The sequence below is a fragment of the Genypterus blacodes genome, unplaced genomic scaffold (genome assembly GCF_046128005.1).
Source record: "Genypterus blacodes isolate CSIRO-AG114 ecotype Tasmania unplaced genomic scaffold, CSIRO-AGI_Gbla_v1 ptg000007l_1, whole genome shotgun sequence".
NCBI lineage: Eukaryota > Metazoa > Chordata > Actinopteri > Ophidiiformes > Ophidiidae > Genypterus > Genypterus blacodes.
This window is the reverse complement of record NW_027466821.1, coordinates 5,603,504-5,624,556: the sequence shown is the minus strand read 5'-3', so window position 1 is coordinate 5,624,556 and position 21,053 is coordinate 5,603,504.

Sequence of the window (21,053 nt, the reverse complement as noted above, 5' to 3'; positions counted from 1 at the left end):
TTGAGAAATAATTCCGCCACCAGCTGCATGTGACAAACAGAACAATTGTGTGGCGCTGCAGGTTAATTCACGGCTTTGATGGATGCTGAATCCAGGCTGTCGCTGCGAGCGCGCCGAAGAAAGCACGGCAATTAGAAAAGCCCCGTGTGTGTGTGCAAGAGTTGGCTGCTGCATGCACCGCTGGGTATAAATGAGTCTAGCGGCCCGGGCAAACATAGGCAGAGCTCGAACACAACACCACCAGACACGCCTAGGACTCCCATTGTGCCGCTCACTAATCCATTTCCACCCTAACAAGCTGCTGCCTCAGAACCAGCCATCCAACCCGCAAGCCTGTCCACCGTCTGCTGGCTTTGGTTCGGCTCCAGCGTTCTAACTTCCAGCGGCCATTTTAAGCTCTCTGGCATCTCCCGCTCTGCTTCGAGCTGAGACGAAGCTGTGATGTTGGAACACTGGAGTGGCGCTACTGTACTTGTTAAAAATACATGTGGGGAGAGAGGCTGGCGACGGCGAGCTGCGGCATTTGGGTGAGAGTGTGTGAGTGTGTGTGTGTGATAATCTGGCAGTTTTTGGCGAGTGTGTATTTCAGCAGGATTGTGTCTAAATTGAATTTCTGCCCGCTGAAAGGATGGAGAGTAGAATGATATTCTATTCAGAAGCATCCTTGGCGTCTCTCCCTCCACTCTGTGTGCCTTACGGACGGCGTCCAGATTGCCTTTTTGTGTCCACTTGCAGCCCTGAGGAGACGTTTCTGTCCTGCACTTTTTAAACTGACAAAAGGGTAAACAGAATAAATAAATTGGCCCTTCCGTTTAATAACACAGCTGAGTCGCAGAGCAGAGGAATCAGCAACGCATTTTCCTGCTATTGAGCTGGAAATTGTCAGGGAGACTCGAGCGGCGCTATTTATTGGGATTCTCAGGTGAACAGAGCCGAGTCGTCAGCAAACAAAGAAAATTAAGCGGATCCGAGCGTGTTGTGTGTGTTTTTAAATAACAGATTTCCACTGAAAATCCGATGGGAAATAAGCAAACATGTTGAAAGTTTCCTTTGACGCCGCGTGTCTGAAAATCTGTCACACGTCTTCATCCAATTTCGCTTCTTATCTGAGATCCGTGTGGGCTCCAGCAGCAACACATCCACACCTGACACGTGGTGAGATGAGATAAAATGATTCAGATAGGATATTTAAAGCACACACACACACACGTACACACACACACGTACACACGCGCTCATTGAAGAGCTTTCAATGCAGAACTGTTTTCATGTTACATCCCGGCTCTCATCCTTCCTCTTTAATAAAGCGAAATGCCACGACATCCTTTCTTAAAGGGCACTTACGCACAAATGTGAGGAGGTTGTGCGAGGCTCTGTGCTTTCAATAACAGCTGTTGGTAAAACCACATTTACAATAACAAGCCATAATTCAAAGTAAAACTATGCTGAAATACTCAGTGAAACTCGTCATTTACCCGTGATTGAAACTTTTGCGTTGTGTGTTGCTTTCTGCTATCAGCAAAAGCCAAAGATCTTCTTTTGGCTGGAAGGAATTAAAAATGAAACATGGCACTAAGCTGCTGGAAATGAAGAGGCGTCGGAGAATCACATTAGCCACAGTCTATTTTCAAAAACACGACTCACGTTCCGTCCAAAAGTAATATACAGTTAATGATGCAAAATTAGACTCAGACGGCTGAGGTTTGAATTCTATTTGCAGTGTTACGATTTTGACTTTCTGAGGTTATATTTGGCTCCTCCCACGTCAGCCGTCTTAAATATTTCCGCCTGAATTTTTTTGCATCTTGGCGAAGGGTCCGACAAGATATGTTTGCGCTCAGCAGACGCGGGAGCATTAGTGGGAATTAAACGACACGTTTTGCGCCTCAGACTGCACAGCTGCTGCTCGTGGCTGGCAGCCCTGCGGTGTCGCGGCGGCATATGAACAGAATAAACTCCAGATAAAAAAAAAAAAAGGAAGCACATCAATAACTGCTGGCCTGGTTTAGCGGGTGGGTTTGCAGGGGGCTTATTGGTTTAATTCTGAAAATACACCAAGATGGGCGCCTGGATGAGAACAAACAACTGAAGGGGCTGTTTGTACACGGAATCCAATCTACTGTCTTTTCCACCACGTGCAGCAGGCTGAGTGCAAATATTAGCACTGCGTCTACGGGGAGACAATCTGTCTGTCACCATATTGTTGGCTTTTGTTTTGCAGATGCATCAGTAAACAGAGCTGAGCAGACAGTGGATGTTGCCACGTCTGCTTCGAGGCTCTAAGAGAGGTCGGGCTGGTAATGAGCAGCGAGCTCAATGGCGGCGCAGCGTAGCGGAACACAGCAGTAGCAGCCGCAGCATCGCCGTGCGAGCGTCAGATTCATGTCATTTTGTTCAGAGTGTGAGTAGAATGGTGATTCAAACAGTCCAGCTTTAGAAACTCAACTTAAACGAGATTAATGGAGCATTATTGGCCTTTGATAGTGAAAAATGTTACGTGTGAGCATGATGACAGTCACACATCTCTGTATGACTCATTTCTGACTCTGATTTCTTAAAGGTTCCTGAACTTAATTGGTTTGTGTTGAATAAATGCACTTCATCACCAAATCTTCTCAATTGTTGGAAGGAAACAATGCCATAACGATGTGTGGGATATTAATACGTGAACATCCAATTCACTTCAGCTTGTTTCTGCTGAAAAACAAACCAAAATACTCAGAAGGTGAAAACGGTTTTTCGAAAGTACGAAAGCATTAATATATTTTCGAAAAAGTTCTCACACTTCTAAATTAAGACAAATGAAGACGGGACGGTCGACAGCACGGTGGAGACGCGTCGTTGCTGTTTCTCCACGCTGCGATCGTGCATCGCAATTAAAAAATCACACGTTTGGCAGCACGAGCCAGGAGCCCCCAACAGTCGCCGCGTCTATTGTCCATCAGACACCCGAGGCTTGTTTTGTTCAAGTGACTATAAGATCTGTACACGCTTGACACCATCTGTGGAGCCTATCTGAGTCAATACCAGATCATGCAGACTGTACTATTAATAATGCAGACACACTCACACACACTCACGCACTCAGGGGCATCTTGCTGTAGTCGTCTCCGTTTTGCTGCCCTGTTGAACGAATGACTTTCCCTCCGTGATAATGTGAAGCCTCTATCTTAGGAGGGAGCGCTGACGTCTATTAGATCTATAAATCATTTTGCCGAGGGGCGGGGGAGGTGGTGGAGGGTGGGGGTGGTTGGGTGTTGGGCGAGAGCTCAGGGTCGTAAATCTCATTACCTGAGACTGCTGCCACCTACACACGCACACACACACACGCACACCGCCATCCACCCTCACCCCGCCACCTCACCCCCGTCCTCAATCTCTCCCATTATCAGCTGACCTTGGACCAGCAACGCAGACACTTACACTCAATCAGGGCTGCAGAGGGCATGAGTGTATGTGTGTGTGTTGACCTGTCACATTCCTGCTGTGATATTCCCAGCCTACCCCCCCTCCCCCCCACTTCCTCTCTTTAAACAAGGCTTCAGGATTATTTAATGAAAACATCAGTGATGCTCACGTCTTGTCATCTTGTCAGCTCGTTGAGTTGTTTACGCATTCTAAAGTTGAAACAATAGCGGTGAAAAACACGACTCCTCCTCTCACAAGGCAAAGTGACAAAAGACATGAGCCGACTTTCATGGTCAACTTTGGCTTTCATCCCTTTTCGTTTTCCTCAATTTCTACCCAAAAAGCAGAAAAGCACACCTAAATCCTCCCTCAGACAACATGATTCCTGGATTTTCTTCCCTCTGCTGACAAACGTCCCGGATCAGCGGCGAATCGTCCCCTTCACTCCCCTGAGCATCGACCTGACAGATGTGCCCATGATTCGCAGAGGCCCAAGAGATACGCAGCAAAATCCTGTTAATGGTGAGATTTGTTGCGATCAGGGGGGGGACGGAGAAGGAAATCCTGTCTTTTGCTTTGGTCTTGCATCATTTCGCAGACGTAGACACGCAGGTGGAGGATTAGTCATGCTGTCTGCAAGCCACAAGGTCTCCATCATGTACGATTATGACGTGGAAAGTCACATCTGAAGGCAATGGGAGTATCTTGTCTCAGCAGCATTTCTACCTTTGCTCTTTTGTAAACGTCAGCATCTGCCAGGTGTCTTGGAACGCCATCATATATCACAGCGCCGTTCGTTTTATCGCTGCGTGTAATTGTTCTGTTCGCCGCTGTGCAGTTCATGCTCCAGCGGATTGGCCATCGCTATGCAACCACAGTGGCCTGGTCTGGTTCCTTCCTCTATGTCATATCTCTGTAGAAACCACAACCTATAAATATCACCTTCCCCGTGTCAGAGCGGAGTTAGGAAGAACATGTTCACTGGTTTGCTCCGTCTGGACCAACCCGTGAAGCTCAACTGTCTTTCCTAGCAAAATGATTCACAATCCTGCTCATACAAAACTCAAATATTCGTCTTTGCATCTCGAGTTTTCTAAAAATACATCTTCCCTCGTCCTCCCGGCATAATTCTCCACCTGATGACCTCACTAGTTTGACCCGTAGCCTACGCACATCGCTGTCAAGAGAACCCAAAGGTTAACAACCGGCGCTCCTCCGCGGGAATATTTCAGTTTGGCAGGCGCGGCTACACAAACTTGGCAAAAGTTGGAGAAAGTCTCATCCAGGTCGCACAGGGTGAAAGACTTTTTGTTGTGTAAATCAAGCCTCTAGCGTTGCCCTTGGTTTCACTCTGTGCGCTCCGACTCGCAGCACCAGGCTGACACAGACATAATGAATGTTAGACTTCCAAACACAGTCTGACTCTGCTTGCAGTCTCCATATTTCGCCGGCTTTGTGTCGTTGTCCTCCTCCTCACTGGCTCTCACCACTCCCTTTGTGTCGCTCACTTTTGTAGATTCCCTCTCTCTCTCTCTCTCTAACAGTACAGCAGAGCAGAGCAGACCGGCCCCCCTTTAAAGTCTCATACATGGAAATGTACTGTATTAGTGCCTCATTTGAAAATTTGAGGAAAAGTAATTTGTTAAGCAGAAATATTTACTCTGGGGTTTGGCTATGTAATCTTTCACAAGAAAGGGACCGTTTAGAAGAAATAATGTAGGACAGAGGCAGGAAGGAGGGTAGGAAAGAAGGAAGGCAAACAAGGAGGATTAAACTTGTAAGAAGTAGAAGGAATAACAAAGGAATAAACAAAGACAAGAGGGAAGGAAGGAAGGAAGGAAGGAAGGAAGGAAGGAAGGAAGGATGGAAGGAAGGAAGGAAAGAAGGAAGGAAGAAAAAAGGTAGAAACAGCACAGTGAAGGCTTGAAGATTAAAGATATGACACATGGAAATGAATAATATAAAGCAGTGAGAGCAAAGAAGGACTGATAATGGGTGTGGAAATGAGGAAACAGGGAAGGATGAAAAAAGGAAGGATGAAAGAAAGATGGAGACTATGTGAGTGTGTAAAGAAAGAGAAGCAGCAGCCATCAGATCAACATGTATAAAGCATCCTCTGAAGCTCTCACTTACAGAGGACATGTGCTGTGTATGCCAGCATGATTAGCAAAGGTGAGGAGCTGCTCTCATCTCAACATCATGACATCATTATGCTTATGTAATCAACTCCAGTCTGTTAATTAAACAGTTGTTAATTAAAAAACTTTTAATTAGAAATAACCTATTTATTTTTCAACCCAGCCTTCTGGAGTGGAGAACTTTAGCCATGGGTGAAGCTGTGGCCTCCTCTTCCTCTTCCCTTTCCTCCTTCTCCTCCTCATCTTCCTCCCCCTCTTTCTTCTCCCCCTCCTCCTCCTACTCCTCCCCATATTCCTCCCGCTCTACCTCTTCCTCTAGCTCCTCTTCCTCCTCGTCCTTCTCTTCCTCTTCCTCCTTCTCCTTCTCCTCCTCCTCCTCCTCACATCAGTGCTGCATACTCTTTTCCTCCAATGCATCTTAATGGCTTTTCACGCCTGGAGCAGATCCAAGGCCGGCACAGGGATCTGCCGCATTGTGGTATATCTGGCTGCTTCAATAATAACTCATATGACAACATTCTCAGCTATCACACAACCCCCAAACTGTCACTGTTCCTCCACTGTGCCTTTGGGCAGACACGCTGTAATATTTTTGCGAGTTCCTCCTGAATAATTTAACTGCAGTAGTCAGCGAGGAAGCTCGCCCGGAGGAACTTCCTGAAAAGTACGCCGTGTCTTCCCCAGGGCGCCAGACGTGGGATGGTGAAATTTTGAAGGTGGCGTTTGATAGCAGAGACTCATCATGACTAAATCCACCTGTGTAAAGCTTTAATGGAGAACACATGACGCCTCATATACACTAAGACTGACTGGGAAGAAGTATAGAACTAATTCAGGGACCAAATGTCTCCATTCGGCTTCACCATTTACACTTAACTGGAGTGATATTTGGTTGAATTCCATCGGATCATGTTTTATTTCATTACATTGTATAGTTTATTTATTCAGCTGTAGAGTTCATTTATTCATACATACAGGCAGAAAAAAGAAGAGTTCCCATTCGTAAAATCTGTTCTACAACAATGGCTTTCTGTCCTCTGTCCCAGACGAAAAGGAGCAGATACACACACACACGCACGCACGCACACAAATTCAGTTGGAACAGGACATGAAAAGAGGAAGAAGAAAAGAAGAGTTTGAAAGAAGAAAAACAGAAGAATCAGAAAGGGGCAATTAAGTGTGTACAGTACAAAGTAGCTTTGTGTGTGTATGTGTATGTGTGTTTTACATTTCTTTTTCATTTTCCTAAATGTATGCAAAGATGGGGACGATCTGATGGACCGTATGCTCCAAATGAGGGCAAAGGGATGATTGATAATGGATCTGGTGATTCTGCAGGTTAGGGACAGTATGGTGGTATTTTAAAGGCTTTATTGTAGGTTCAGACTATAGGATCAGGAGCATCAGGGGTCACGAGGGACCAGACCAAACCACTAAAAGAAGCAGAGTGAGAAAAACAAGGATGTCTCTTTTGTAAGACCAATATGTTTTGTATAAGTTGTTTGAATTGAAGTAATTTAAGGATTTGAGCGTTCTGTGTAAAGTGTGAAATCATGTAGATCATTTCTACTCTGAATTGTTTCAAATTTACATTTTCTTACTCTTTACACACTAGACTTACTTTCTCTCTCTCCCACGCTCTCTCTCTCTCACACTCACACACACGTGCACGCTCCAATAATGCAACAATGTCCTGTTCCGCTCTCCTGGGCTCTCAGGACCACCTGAGGCTCCTACATCACAGGTTTGTTTTTCCTCTCCTTGCTCCATCAGAGAGGAGCAGGCCTCATTAGTGGGTGGCCCCAGTAGGGTCCCAGGGCCTCTCCACCAACCCAGCCAACCTCCTGTGGCCTTTAGGGCCAGCAGCCCCGAACACAACAAATCACTGAAACAAAAACGCGCACTAGCATCCCTAATACCCGAATCTTTACACTTCAAAAACACAATTATGCTAATGCAAGGAATCATTTGCCATTCCAACTAGGATTTAATGTGGCCTTTTAGTGGGGGAAGCTAATTAGAGGCTTTAATTAACATGTGCGACACAAACTGAGGAGGAGCGCAAAGGAGCCTGTCGATCACGGAGGAGCACAGTGAGAGAGGTGGAAGGGAGCGAGCGGGGAAGGGAAGTCTGAAAGCTATGCAAATGAGGTGAGGGAGCGCCACGGGGAGGCGTGAATCTCTGCTGCTACAACGCGTCCTGTAAATATCACAGTGACCCGTAGACTGAGAGGAGTCATCTCATTAACACAGATTGGAAAGTGTCACCAGAAGTCGGCCCACCGGGGTCACGGCTGATATGATGCAACCTGAGCCTGGGGCATCATCATTACGGCAGTGGCAAAACACACCATTTATGTTCTGTACGCCAATAACATATTCCACACACACCGCGGGGACAGATGGGCTCGCTGGACACACACCTTACATACCTGCATATACTGGGAATCTATAGCTGCACATGTGCACGCTGTGATTGGATTAAGGGTCCACACACTCACACATACACAGTTTTTATAGCAGCACGTGGACGACGTCGTCCTCTCATTAACACACGCTGGATTGCGTTGCCGGATCTGGGCGAGGCTGTGAGGGATTATTTTGTAATTTCTACGGAGGATCTCGTCATTATTACAGCAGGTAGAGAGGGAAACGCATGCGGGAAGTCATTATGGTTTTTGCAGCGCTGCAGTTTCCGCCCTGCCCCACCCCCCCGCCAAAAATAGACTGGGGCCACGAAAATAGAAAAATGGAAATTAAAACAGGAAAGTAAAGGAATCGTGCCTGTTAATGCCTCCGAGGCCACTAAGCTTTTATTCCGGGTTTTTTTTCTTTTCCCCAGTTAGAATTCTCGGTTTTCAGCAAATCAAAGTAAAGGGAAGTTTGGCGGCGGAATGAAAGCACTTCAAAGCCCATGCAGAGATTATTCCCGGGCTTTATGCACTTCTCCACTTTATTGCACGCTTCACAGTTTAAAGTGCTTCTTTTTGGAGTTTCATTAAAACACATTAGGCAGCCGGGTACAATGTCATTTCCATATGTGATGGATGTGACAGTCGCTCTGCTTAAACTATTACCTTCTGATTAGTAGATTATATATTACCGGGCCAAGCTTCAGCAGTTTCACACATTATCTTTATATCTTCTTCACAGTTTAATGTTACATAAGGTGGCCGCTCCAGTCCTTTTGCTGGAATTTGTTTCTGCATATCCAATCAAGTCACATTTAAGTCTCATGCTAGTTTATTCTCCTCTGCATTATTATTCCGCTCCTGCTCTGTGGAGCAATATAAAACAATAGGCAAGTAATTCTGATGTTGAATATGACTTCCATAAAAATGTGTGTTTCACTTTGTTTGTAAAGGGCTATTACGCCTTTCATTGCTGTAGATTCCACATTTGGGGCCAAATGGAGCAAACTCTTGCTTTATTGAAGCCCCGACTCCACATTCTTGCCATATCAAAGCAGACATCATTACGGCGCCTTGCATGCAGGAGTCACTTTGCTTCTGTCGTGCGTGCGAGTGCAAAAATTTGTCGCCGCCGCTTCAATCCTGCAGGAGAACTACAGGTTTTCCTCCTGGGGACGAGTGCAGCAGCAGCAGCAGGGGGGTGAAGAGGATGAAGAACGCGCCGTGATGTGTGTTCCACTTTAAAATTCATAGAAAGAACAGTCCTGGGTAATAGTTTGAGTATTGATCGTCAATCTCATACTTTTTGATCTTTACTCGCTGCTGTACTTTCGTTTAGACTCTGCAAAATATATATTCACAAATGAAAATAGTCAATGAATAATAAATTCATCATAAATATTAATTGCCTTGTTATTGTATTTTGTTGCTTTATTCAGTGGTGTACAAGTGAGCGTTTGCCGCATGAGGAGGTTTGGTATAGAAACCATCAATACCAGACATTAACTCACACACACACGCACACACACTTCACATCACTGGTCTCACACATCATATACTCTCAGATCATATTAGTTCATCTGATCGGTGCTTCTTTAATCTTTGGACAGCCAATCATCTTTGAAAGGATTCTCGTCATTAATCTGATAAGGACGCAAACAACAGTTGCTCACCTGCCTGCTCAGGACGGCTCGGACTGGCTTGAAGTCAACGGTCTTCATTGGACCTCTCGTCTTGTTGACCTGTACAAATGGAAAAAATTGGATGAAAATTGTGTATTCTATTCTTAAGCAGACAGCACAGGTATCATTTACAAACCCTAAGAAAGAGAAATGACAACGATGCCTGACTGACGGAAGGCTGCGAGAATCTCCGAGGACTTTTCCGACCTGCATTCCCAAACAGATGATCCATTCTTAGGATTAAAGGTTGAATTCACCTGAATTTACAACTACACGGCCATATTCATAGCGAACAATGAAAGAAGTGCGACATTTTTGGTATTCAATTTGGGTCGGAAAAGTTTATTTCATTGCTGTTGAACCTACTTAAAAGTTTCCAAAATATTACGGAACATTTATCATTTGTGAGTAAAGCAGTGCAGACGCGGCAATTATGTGCAGAGAATATGGCTGCAGTCACAATGAATCAAACGTGTGAGGTGAGAGTACAGCATGGCGACATTCGTATTGGCTTCAGTACATCACACTCAGGGTCAGCGACTATTAGGTGGCTATAAAATATGTGCTTCACTAATATGATACAGCAGGAACTTCTTCGCCTGAGGACACCAGGAAGAGACTGCAGTGCTAATGTGGTGGTGCTGGAAAGTGTGTGTAGGTGTGTATGTGTGTGTGTGTCCCTAAATGCCTTCAAAGATTTAACTTTTCAGGGATGCAGAAAACGATTTCACGTCTTGTTTTATCACAAATTCATGAGCGCAGATTAGGAACATCAGCACGGCTTAGAGCTGAGCAGTTTTTAGTTAATTATGCAAATGTGTCCTTTGTTTATTTATCGCTTCAAACTTAGGGTGATATTTGTATGCATCCTGAGTAGCAATAAAGTCAAAGAGAATGCTCATTATGTCCGTAAATCATATTTCATTCTGCTCATGGAGAAATCAATAAAATGTCGAGGGAGACGGTGCTGGAAAAACAAAATGGGAGTTGCTGAGGGTGGCATCAGAGGGGCCTTTATAGTGAACTTGATTAAAAGAAAATTGCTTTCAAGTGCTCTCAGCAGGCTGGGAGGTTGAGTGGGTGAGCTCCTTTCACAGAGTCGGCATTCAGGCCGAGGAAACAAGATAAAGAGACGCTCTGAAAACCGCCCGAGGAGAAAGCGCGAGGAGGCAAAGGTGACACGCCGCCATAATATTTCTCTTATTACCGTTTTCAGTACATTTTCATTGACAGCCCGCCCGTGATCCCGGTGAGGTGAGATGTTGGAAAAGACGCCTTTTCATTTCATCATTGCGTTGAAAGGAGCTTAGTCTGCTGGGAAGTTTTTTGTCAATTTTGTCTTTAAACTTTAAACCAAGGCCGTGAAACAGATGGGAGATTATGCATGTGTGCACACGGCGGGCCTAAGTGCACTGAGGGTTCCTGCTTGTTAAATATTCACCTGACAGGAGTGGAGCGGATGGATGAGGTCTTTAATTTCGGAAGTGTCACATTTTTGTAATTTATTCCCCCATGAATTCAAAATGACATCAGGAGATCAAGCAAGTCGTCGCTGATTTCCATCAAACGTGCTGCTAATTGGCTTTAAAAGGTTTGCGAGAGCCGAGGTGACGTCTTTTTGCGCCGACTTGTTTTGAAAGTATTCCACCGGGAAATGCATTAGCTGTATTAGAGAAGCACTATCCCAGAATTAAATTCATTTACTTTGGTTTGTGTTTGGTGTCTCCTCGTGTTACTTGTTGCCAGTCTGGTGATGCACAAACCCTCCAGCAACAGGCACCCAGACCCAGACCCCCCCTCTTATTAGATGACTTTGATAAGCGCTCATATTTCAACGCACCGTGCCATGGAGCTATGTTAGCATAATCTCCGCTACATTAGCATAAGCGCTGCGCCACAATAAACACTCGACCCACAGAGATTAAACTCCTAAAACTGAATACTTATAAGCTGATTAATGAGCTGCTCCCCAAAACCAAACAAATCAACAAGACAATAAGCTTTGGATGTTTCAGTCAGTGAAAATATTCACTGTGTAATTTTTCTGACATTATTTAATCAGTGGATGACACAAATACTTTAAACAACGCTGTTATTAAAAAGAATTGTGCTTAAATTAGTCGCTCCTTAGAGAATTAAGCTCTTCGTTAAATATAAAAAAAATGTGGTTTCTCAAACATTGCCGCTTGTACCACCTGTGGTACATGAAGCGCCCCCTGGTGGTTTAAGAGATGACGCAATGGTTATGGCCAAAGGGAATTAAAATTGAAATTCAGTGGAATTGTATTGCGTTTCGTTTAAGTTTGATTGTTATTTTCTCTTGAGAGTTTCCCTGTGTGTCCATGGTCAAGGGGCAGCTGGAGTATCTCCCAGAATGCAACACTCACATGCACACAGAGTAAATTTAAAGGATTGAGTCTTCACCTTTTTCGGAATGACACTCTCTCACACTTTGCGAAGCGGCTTTGTCCGGAGCGTGTACGCCCGCAGACAAGGCCGCCGAGACACAAGGGGGCGAGACACACGAGCGACCGCCATCAGACGGTCTGACAAACTCATCCCGGGCGATCGATGGCGCTCCGTGACAGCCGTCTTCCTGTGGCCCGCCGGCCTCAGAACAAGCTGTTGTGAAGGTCTGCACGGACGGAGACTCGGCCCCGCAGGGAAGGCTTGATTTACGAGCCGGAGTCAAGATGGAGGCACACGCGCCCACGTAGTGTCGACGGCCTTCTTGCCGCATCAGTCTCTCTCCCTCTCTCCCTCTCTCTCTCTCTGCCTCGCTGCCTGCCTGTACTCTGCACTCGTCCTCCTCCTCCTCCCAGTGTCTATTTGCCGCCTGTTGACAGCAGGAACAGGCTGTTGAACAGACATGCCACCCAGAAAAAGCACCTCAGCACGTCTTTTACCTTCAGGGAGATCTACTAGATGCTAACAGCACCCAAATCCTAAATGTCACCTCAAGCTTGTTTGGGTTATTTTTCCACAAAGTTACCTAGGGGGTAGAGGGACAGAGAGCGAGAGAGAGCGAGAGAGTGAGACAGCGAGCGAGAGAGAGAGAGACAGACGCTTGTCTATGCGGATAATGTGACTTGTTTTAAACGTGTCGCGCCGCCAATCGACCACTGAGACAAACAAACCCTGTGGCATTCAGGTGGGTTATCTGTGATAGTAAAGAACCCAACACACACACACACAAACAAGCGCCCCAGGGCAACAATCAGAATGTGCGTTCATGTCGGCATCACACACACACGGTCACAGGGGGAGTGTGAAGAAACTCTGCTGCAGAAGGAATTTATGCAGAGAACAAGCATAGATACGGAATCTTATCATCTGAGCTGGACTTTGTGTGGGTGATGTTGCAGCGTTCGGTGGCTTTGCTCCCTGGAAGATGATGCAAATAAGACAAACAACATGTGAAGTAGAGAACACGGCCGCCTATGTCAGATCAGTCATTAGTCTGCTCAATTCTATAGCCGACCACACACTCTGATGGCTGCACAAAGTCTCTCTCCCTCTCTCTCTCTCACACACACACGCACACACACAGACACACGCACGCCCCTCTTTAATTTATCAGCCTTCTGTCGAGCGATTGAAGACACCCTGCCTCCCTCTCTCTCTCTCTCTCTCTCTCTCCTGAGCCGTATCAATATTCATGGGTCTGCTGGGTGCGTTTGTGCGATGGCTGTCTCATTAGCCTTTGATCCCCCTCGCGCGAGGCCTGTCGGACCGTTGCCGCGCCAACAACAGAGCGCCGTTTGAAGTGCACACAGAACAGCTGCTTGCATTGATCTCCATATACTTTCTTTGCCGTTTCCACGCGCGCAGATGCTGCCCACGGGCGAGTGAATACACAGAGCGCATAGGCCCCGAGTGTTGTACAGGATTGAACTCTCAGCGGTAATCCTCAACCGCAGCAACAACCAGAGGGACGTGGAATATCACAGCACTACCGTGCAAACCTCAACAGGTCAAAGAAAACAGCGAGAACAAAACCTTGAAGTTTTCACAAGAAAAAGATGAAGAATTAAATATTGTTTGGGCTCCACCGACATTATATCTCCCCACAAATGATTTCCAAGGCACTAAACTGTATCACGAGTTGGAACAAATAATATTTTATTGGGTTTGGACAGAATTATATCCCCACAAACATTGGAAGAGGCTATTTTGTGTTCTTTTCTCCGTATTTCATGAGATTACCGACCTGCTCTCTGTGAAATCTTAACAGTAGAGCAGATGACATCATAGCAGAGGCTCGCAGTAGAACGGCGGCTGTGGCACAAAGCACAGATCTACTCCGAGGTCAGTTAAGAGTTGCTTTTCAGAAGATAAATGCTTTGAATCTTCAGGAATTAACACTCTGAATCACCTGTTTCCCACAATATGTCAGCCTGATCTTTATTTTCACTTCAATAAGGTGATCAGCTCCAATCAGGTGTGATGACATCATGACAGCTCCACAGTCTCCGGCACAAAGACACTTTCCTGTCCTACGCTAGTCTCACACAATAATTCCGCAACACACTCTGAACCGAAAATCTATGCTCTGTGTGTGTGTGTGTGTGTGTGTGTGTGTGTGTGTGTGTGTGTGTGTGTGTGTGTGTGTGTGTGTGTGTGTGTGTGAGAAACGGGGAGTAAAAACGATGAAGACCGGGAGCTGGTCTGGACCATTGCCCCCCAGGGAGGAGGTTATAGCAGATCGATAGTGCCGACGTGCCTGATGACATTACCACCATGCTCAATGGCACTAATGAAGAGAGCGGTTAGGTCACAGGAAGAGTCTGTTAGCAGCTGTGCCACTTAGATTTTAGTCATTTTTTAGATAGAGTCCAATTACTTTTCTTCATTTATCACAAAGTAAATACTTCCATAAGTCTTTTTAAGGATATTTTACCTGAACTATTTCAAAATAAAGGCGCAAATGTGAAAAAATCATTGTTCATCTTCCCAAATAATGCAACATTTGACAGATTGAACATAAATATCGGCGGGTGTGTTTCTGCAGTTATGACTTTTCTTCCAGCAGTCACACACTGTTCTGAACACTATTGTGTAACTGAGCGAAAGGACAGAGAAGAAGAATTCAATGGACGTCCCTTTATCACACCAGGTCATGCTGATGGGAAATGTGTGTGACTGAGGGAAATGTTATCAGCACCCAAATGTCAAAGAAAATAACACCTCAGAGGAACCACTGCTGACATTTTGATAAATCACACACACATACACCTGATACTGGACACACACACACACGCACACACATAGAGCTTTCACCAAAGCCTTGAATGCCCATTATTTAACACTCCTGCATACAAACTGCAGCTGGTTCTTAATGAAGATGAGAGGAGGAAGAGGAGGAGGAGAGGCACAAAGGAGACAGTGAGAGGTAACGTACCTCACAGTGGACGCCTTTGGTTGAACTTGCTGCTGGGATGAGGAGGGGTGGGGGGTACACTTCTTCTTCTTCTGACTTCTCCTCCCCATTCTTCTTCTTCTTCTGTCTCGCTCTTCTCCAGCTCTGGGATGAGGAGCTGCTGCTGCTGCTGCTGCTGCTCCTTCGTCTCTCTCACTCTGGTTCCCTCAGCCGCCGTCTCAGCCCTCCTCACTATCATACCTCCCTCTCATGCTGCCCCCCCCCTGCCCCCCCTTTCCTGCTCTCCCCTCCTCTTTTCACTCCTCCCCCTTTTCTGACCTGCTCCCCAAACTCAAGGGTGACAAAGGAAATCCGCTTTTATCTCCTCTATCCCTCCTGGCATTACATGAAATCTGGTGAGGTGATTTTATAAAGGTGTTAAATTAGAAGAATGACTACTGAATGTGCATAATATTAGGGACAGGAAAAGACAAAATCCTGGATTGATTATCCCTCTGATTTAAACAGTTTGTAATGGTGAGTGACAGGAGGATTTTTGAAGCTTTGACACACACACGTGAGTCGTGCACAGAGCAGCTGCACCTCCATGTCAGGTGGCTGTTTGCTCGTGTTCTCACTGAAATATTCACCAATGCTGTGCTGCGATCCAGCTGGGCAGGGGTGTCAGTCATCAGTGCAAATAAAGAGAACAAGGGTGAACGCATGAACAGGTGAATAAACAAACAAAGAAATCACTTGTAATCAGTCAGATGTTTGTCACTTGACCGTAAAGATTCCACAGCACTGACCATCTCTCGCTCTCTCTCCCTCTCTCTCTCTCTCTCTCTCCCTCCCAGAGAAAACCCTCCACTGCCTCTGCCCCTGTTTCCATAGTGACACTTTCCCCGACTCTGGCTCCACATAATCAAGTGAACCGAGTGGGGGTTGGGGGGCGAGAGAGAGGGAGAAAGAGGGAGAGAAAGAAGGAGAGAGAGGAACGGCCGAGGCGAGGGAGATTTTTCTTTTTAGGGCAAACAACGGGAGATAAAGGAGCAAATATGGAATAAAAACTAAACTAAAATGTCAATAAAGAGGTTTGTTAGTGGCTCTCGTTCCGTCTCTCCACATATCCGCCGCTCTGAGTGAAGCCTTGGCATATGGCTGAAATCATTATCATGCTCATCAAACAACTGGATGGCCACTTGTGCTGTGTGACAGCAACGCTCCCAACAGAGCACAGATGAATTATGGGATACAGCTGATCGGCCTGAATTTTTAACGAGTGGCGTGGTGGAGAGTGTAACAAACTGACATTTACACAAAGTCTCACAGTTTGTAGGAGAAGAGGGGACGGAGCTGATGTTTGCAGCAGGATCAGCCGCCTCTCTGAAGTGTTTAGTTTGAAGATGATTGTTTTAGTTTTGCTGATCTATTTTGGAAGATGATTGATCTTGGTTATTATTAGAAAAAAAGCCTCCAGTCTGTTTTTTCAGTCTGAAGACCAAGTCTGAGTAGTGGACTGAATGGTTGACACTTTCATTTATCAACTAATAAATAATAAATCATAGTACATTTATTCTGAAATCCACAAACTCTTATTTTGTTTGTTGGAAAAATCATCCAAATTTAGTTTCAAGCACTTTTCTAGAAGACAGCCAAACTCAAATCTTCCATCAAATTCTTCCACATTTGACAGTGATTGATCATTTTTGGAATTTGTTGTTTATAGGATTTTAATAATTCATAGTTTAAAGACACAAACACCTGAAATGATTTGAATTTAAAGACAAATGATGTAGTTTCATCATCACTTTTACTGCTTATATGAAGCTAAATTGTCTTAGACTGAATTATTCTCTTTATCCTAAAGCTTGTTTCATGTGTGGGATTCAGTTTTTTCTATCGATTACGGTACATTTATATAACATAACACTTTGCATGAACTTAGTTTTCCTTGGATGTGGGAAGCTGTAAGATTACAACAGAGTCGATAATGTCAGAAAATCCTGCACCGACTTTAAAAATAGCTTCTCTGTGCTGACACAAGCGGAGCGTGAAGGGCAAAGAATAACAGCGTTGGCACAGATTACGATTTTGTAGAATTAATCACTGATAAATGCGATTATTGTCGACTGCTCAGCTTCCAGCGTGATCGACGAGCATGCAGCAATATGACTTGTGAACTCTGTAATTCCCTATTGATCCCCTGAGGGCTGCCTCCTCACTGCCTGCACCCCCTACACCACCCTCATCCTCCGTCACCCCCCCACCCGCACCTAGGAAGGTCAGGCTGCAGGTCAGCCACCGGTGGAGCTGCTACAGATTCTATGTCTTGATTAAAGACGCTTCAGCGGGACAGACACGTGGGGCTGTGAGGATCGAACGTGAGGCTTTATGGCTACAAGATGGTTTCTGTGATCTCCCTGACCTGAAGGCAACATGATGGATTCACACCACAGACAGCAGACAGCAACTAAAAATAAATCATTTTGCAGCATTGTCAACTCTGTGATATCGGAATAGAAGAATAGGCCATTAAAAGCATTACATTATAGGAAATTAAGTAAGGTGGAGGAGTTAAAAAAACAATATTCCTCTCTGAAACTCAGTACCACAAGATTTGGTCCTCTGCTTTTTTTTAATGCCTTTAATCTACTTTACAAAAACAAACTGAGGGTAAAACAATGTTGCTTAATTAATTCAGAATTCATGACTCAAATCATGAATAAATCATTGTTAGTAAATGATAGTTATTCTTACCTTTTAAAGTGATTGAATCTCATTTTCTCCTGATATAATCTGTCATCCGAAGCATGACTGTCAATCATTTTGTGCAGTATTCCATCAAATTCAGCCTGGCATGTGGAATATCCATGAAAGTTTAATGATTTGTCGGTTTTGGCTGTATAATGTGTTTGTGAAGACGGACGCACTGTCGGCTAAATCACAAATCACACCGACGTAACGGTGATTTGATACAATTTCATGAATTGCAGGTCATACATGTCTGAATTTGTACATTTTTGTTGAGTCGTCACACTCAGTTCTATAAAGAGACAAAATCTGACGAGAAACGCAGATCAGCTACGAAACAGAGATGAAGACCAGAGATGAAGACCTGCTCAGCAAATTCAAGTCGCTTGTCTGAAATCTTGGCTCTGTCACTTTTTCATACTTGGAGGAGGAAAATTGCACTTCCTCCTCTTTCTCTCTCCCACAGTGAGAGCTAAATTGGAAGTTGTCTTCTCCTAACCACCATGCTGGCAACCGCCCTATCATCCAATTTGGTGATAGCCCTGCCTATGAAAGCACCGCCCGGCACTGCACAAACTTGGGAGAGAGATTTATGTCGGTCCAACTCTAAATTCCAATCTGGGGCTGTTAGTTATCCCTGGCTTTAGTTTAGTTGGCTGAGTGATTGACAGCTGGTTGATTGGCGAGCCGTGGATTTCTGTGCCCTGAAGCCAGAATCTAGAGGGATTCAACCAATTACTGCTCAAGGGCATCAAGACAAGGTGCAGAGGGTTTGACGCCGGTGCAGGTGCTTCTAGGCCCTCATGGCGCCGGAGCGTGCCAGAGGGTACGGCAGCCACGCACGGAGGAAGAAACAGGTGAGATTACTGAAACACAATCACACCTGGCAGGTTATGTCTCTCATAATTGGACATGGAGGATTTAGGAACCCTCCCCCCCCTTTCCCGCTTCAAGGTTTCAGTCTCGAGGAGTAGATAGTAGAAGAAGAAACAGCTGCTGAGTGACAAGCTTGTGTCGCGGCAGGTTATTGTTTGTCAGAATCAAATGCCGGGAATCCACTTTGTTCACAAGGGTTTCCCCCGATCCAGACTGAGCCAAATATTATTACATTTATATCTTTAGGTACAACATGTGATTTTAGAATCAAGTTTTCAAAATAAGAGCAGTTGAAAGTCCAAATCCACATAGTTTCACCTCGAGCAAATCCAACTGGAAATGAAGGTTTGGATGTTCGTTATTCGCCGTTTTCCAGAGTATTTGCTGATATTTAGGTGGCATTATAGCTGCGCATTTAGGAATCCTAGACAATTTCATTTGGACCGGCATTTGTTTATGTTTTTCACAATTCTAATGCCTTTTAACTGCTTTTAATGACATAGTATAATTCAACACAGGCTCACTGTTTAAGAAAAGCTTCACGTTTTCATTGACCTGCTTTTTCCATAACATCAGTGATGCAGTAGTCTGTTCAACTGTGTGTGTGTGTGTGTGTGTGTGTGAGTGTGTGCAAGGGAGCGCAGACACCTTCTTATAAATGATGTCTTTCATCTCTTGACTTCAGATATGGCTGCCATCCACTTCCATTATACAGCTGAATGAACTGGGACACCTAAGACAGACTGTAAGACAGGAGTGAGAGAACAAAGGGAGGAAGAAACCTGCGCCCCCACACACACACACACACACACACAGTATATTCCCGCTTGTGTACACCCAGCTTTTGTTGAACTGACCGTCCAAAAACTTTGAGGACAGACGACCTGCGGATGCGTGGGCGGACAAACTGAACCATAAATCAATTTACAATCACACAATCTTGATCTGTAGCTGGAAATAAAGATTCTTCAATTTTTGCTGAAAATTGCCTTGATGGAAGTAAAAATTGAAGTTTTAAAGTGTACATAAACATAAGTCTTACTGCTGTTACACACATCACTACACAGAGCAAAGTGTGTCCTAATGGGACATTCTAATATTACAGCAGGACAGCAGAAAGTGATGTCCCATCAGTCCTCAGTGTGATTCTACTCACGGCCTCATATCACTCTGATGTGTTCAGTGAAGGCTTGGACAGCAGACAGTAGTGACTTGAAACTGAAATGGCTTTGCATTGTCTCCAAACTCCCATTTCCTCCAACACACCAACACACACACACACACACACACACACACACACACACACATACACTGCACATTCCCTGTTCAGTGAGTCATCCATGGCTGTGTATTATGTGTTTTATCAAAATGGAGAAAAAGTTCAATATTCAAACACAGATTCTGATTTTCTACACTGTGCAGATCTATTTAGTAAAGTTAAGCCAAGTTAAGTACCTCTTACTCACACTTCAGGCACATTGTGGCATCGTAAGTTTGGCGCCTGCCGCGTTGTTCCGCAGCTAAAGTGTTTCCTAATAATCGTACATCTCTAGTTTACGGTGTTTCCATTAGACAGGTTTATTTTCTGGATCAAAACCTGTCCGTGGGAAGCGTGCAAATTGAGTTTTCTGGATGTTTGTTTTACTTTGTTCCATCAAGGACCCCATTAGTAAATGCCAGAGGGGAACACCGCTGCTCCTCAGTGCACGCCGGAAACATAATTAGATAAATCTATAGTACAGTAACAACTCACAGTGATAGAGACACTTTAACAGACATTTGCTGGAGGACAAGGCAGAGACTAGAGACGGCGGCGGCGGCAGTTGTTATTCAGGAGCCCAAACTGATCTTAATGAGAGTCTCATGCAGGAAGGATAAGCAGCGCTCGTCACCTTGCACGGCGAGACCCTGAGCTGCTGAGACGGCTTCATTAAGCCCACCGGACTACAGGCTGTCACTCCTGAAAACGGCCACGGCGGCCAGAGGAGCGGGAAACAACAACACAGTAATAACACTGACATTTACAATAGGCGTCGGGTATCATATCCAATTTCTCCCTGCACACCCTTAATTCCTTTTTAATTGGTTTTCCGTGTCGGTTCTGGAATAAGGCTGTCTCTCTTCATTTATGAAAATAGAGAGATGGGAACGTTGTGGGGGGATGGTGTGTGTGTGTGTGTGTGGGGAGGGGGGGGTATCACATGCTAAAGGGGAGGGTGTTGCTTTCAGGAGTGTTTTCCAGCCAATGCTGAGATGATTGGTACCCATTTCAAACAAATCACATCAAATATATATAGATTAAAAAAAAAGAGGCTTCCATGAACGAGCGAGAAACTTTTTGAAATCTGGCTTCGTTTGATGAAAATAGCTGAAGAATTTGATGAGTCTATTAAATGTGATTAATTATGCCGCAATGCACAACTGC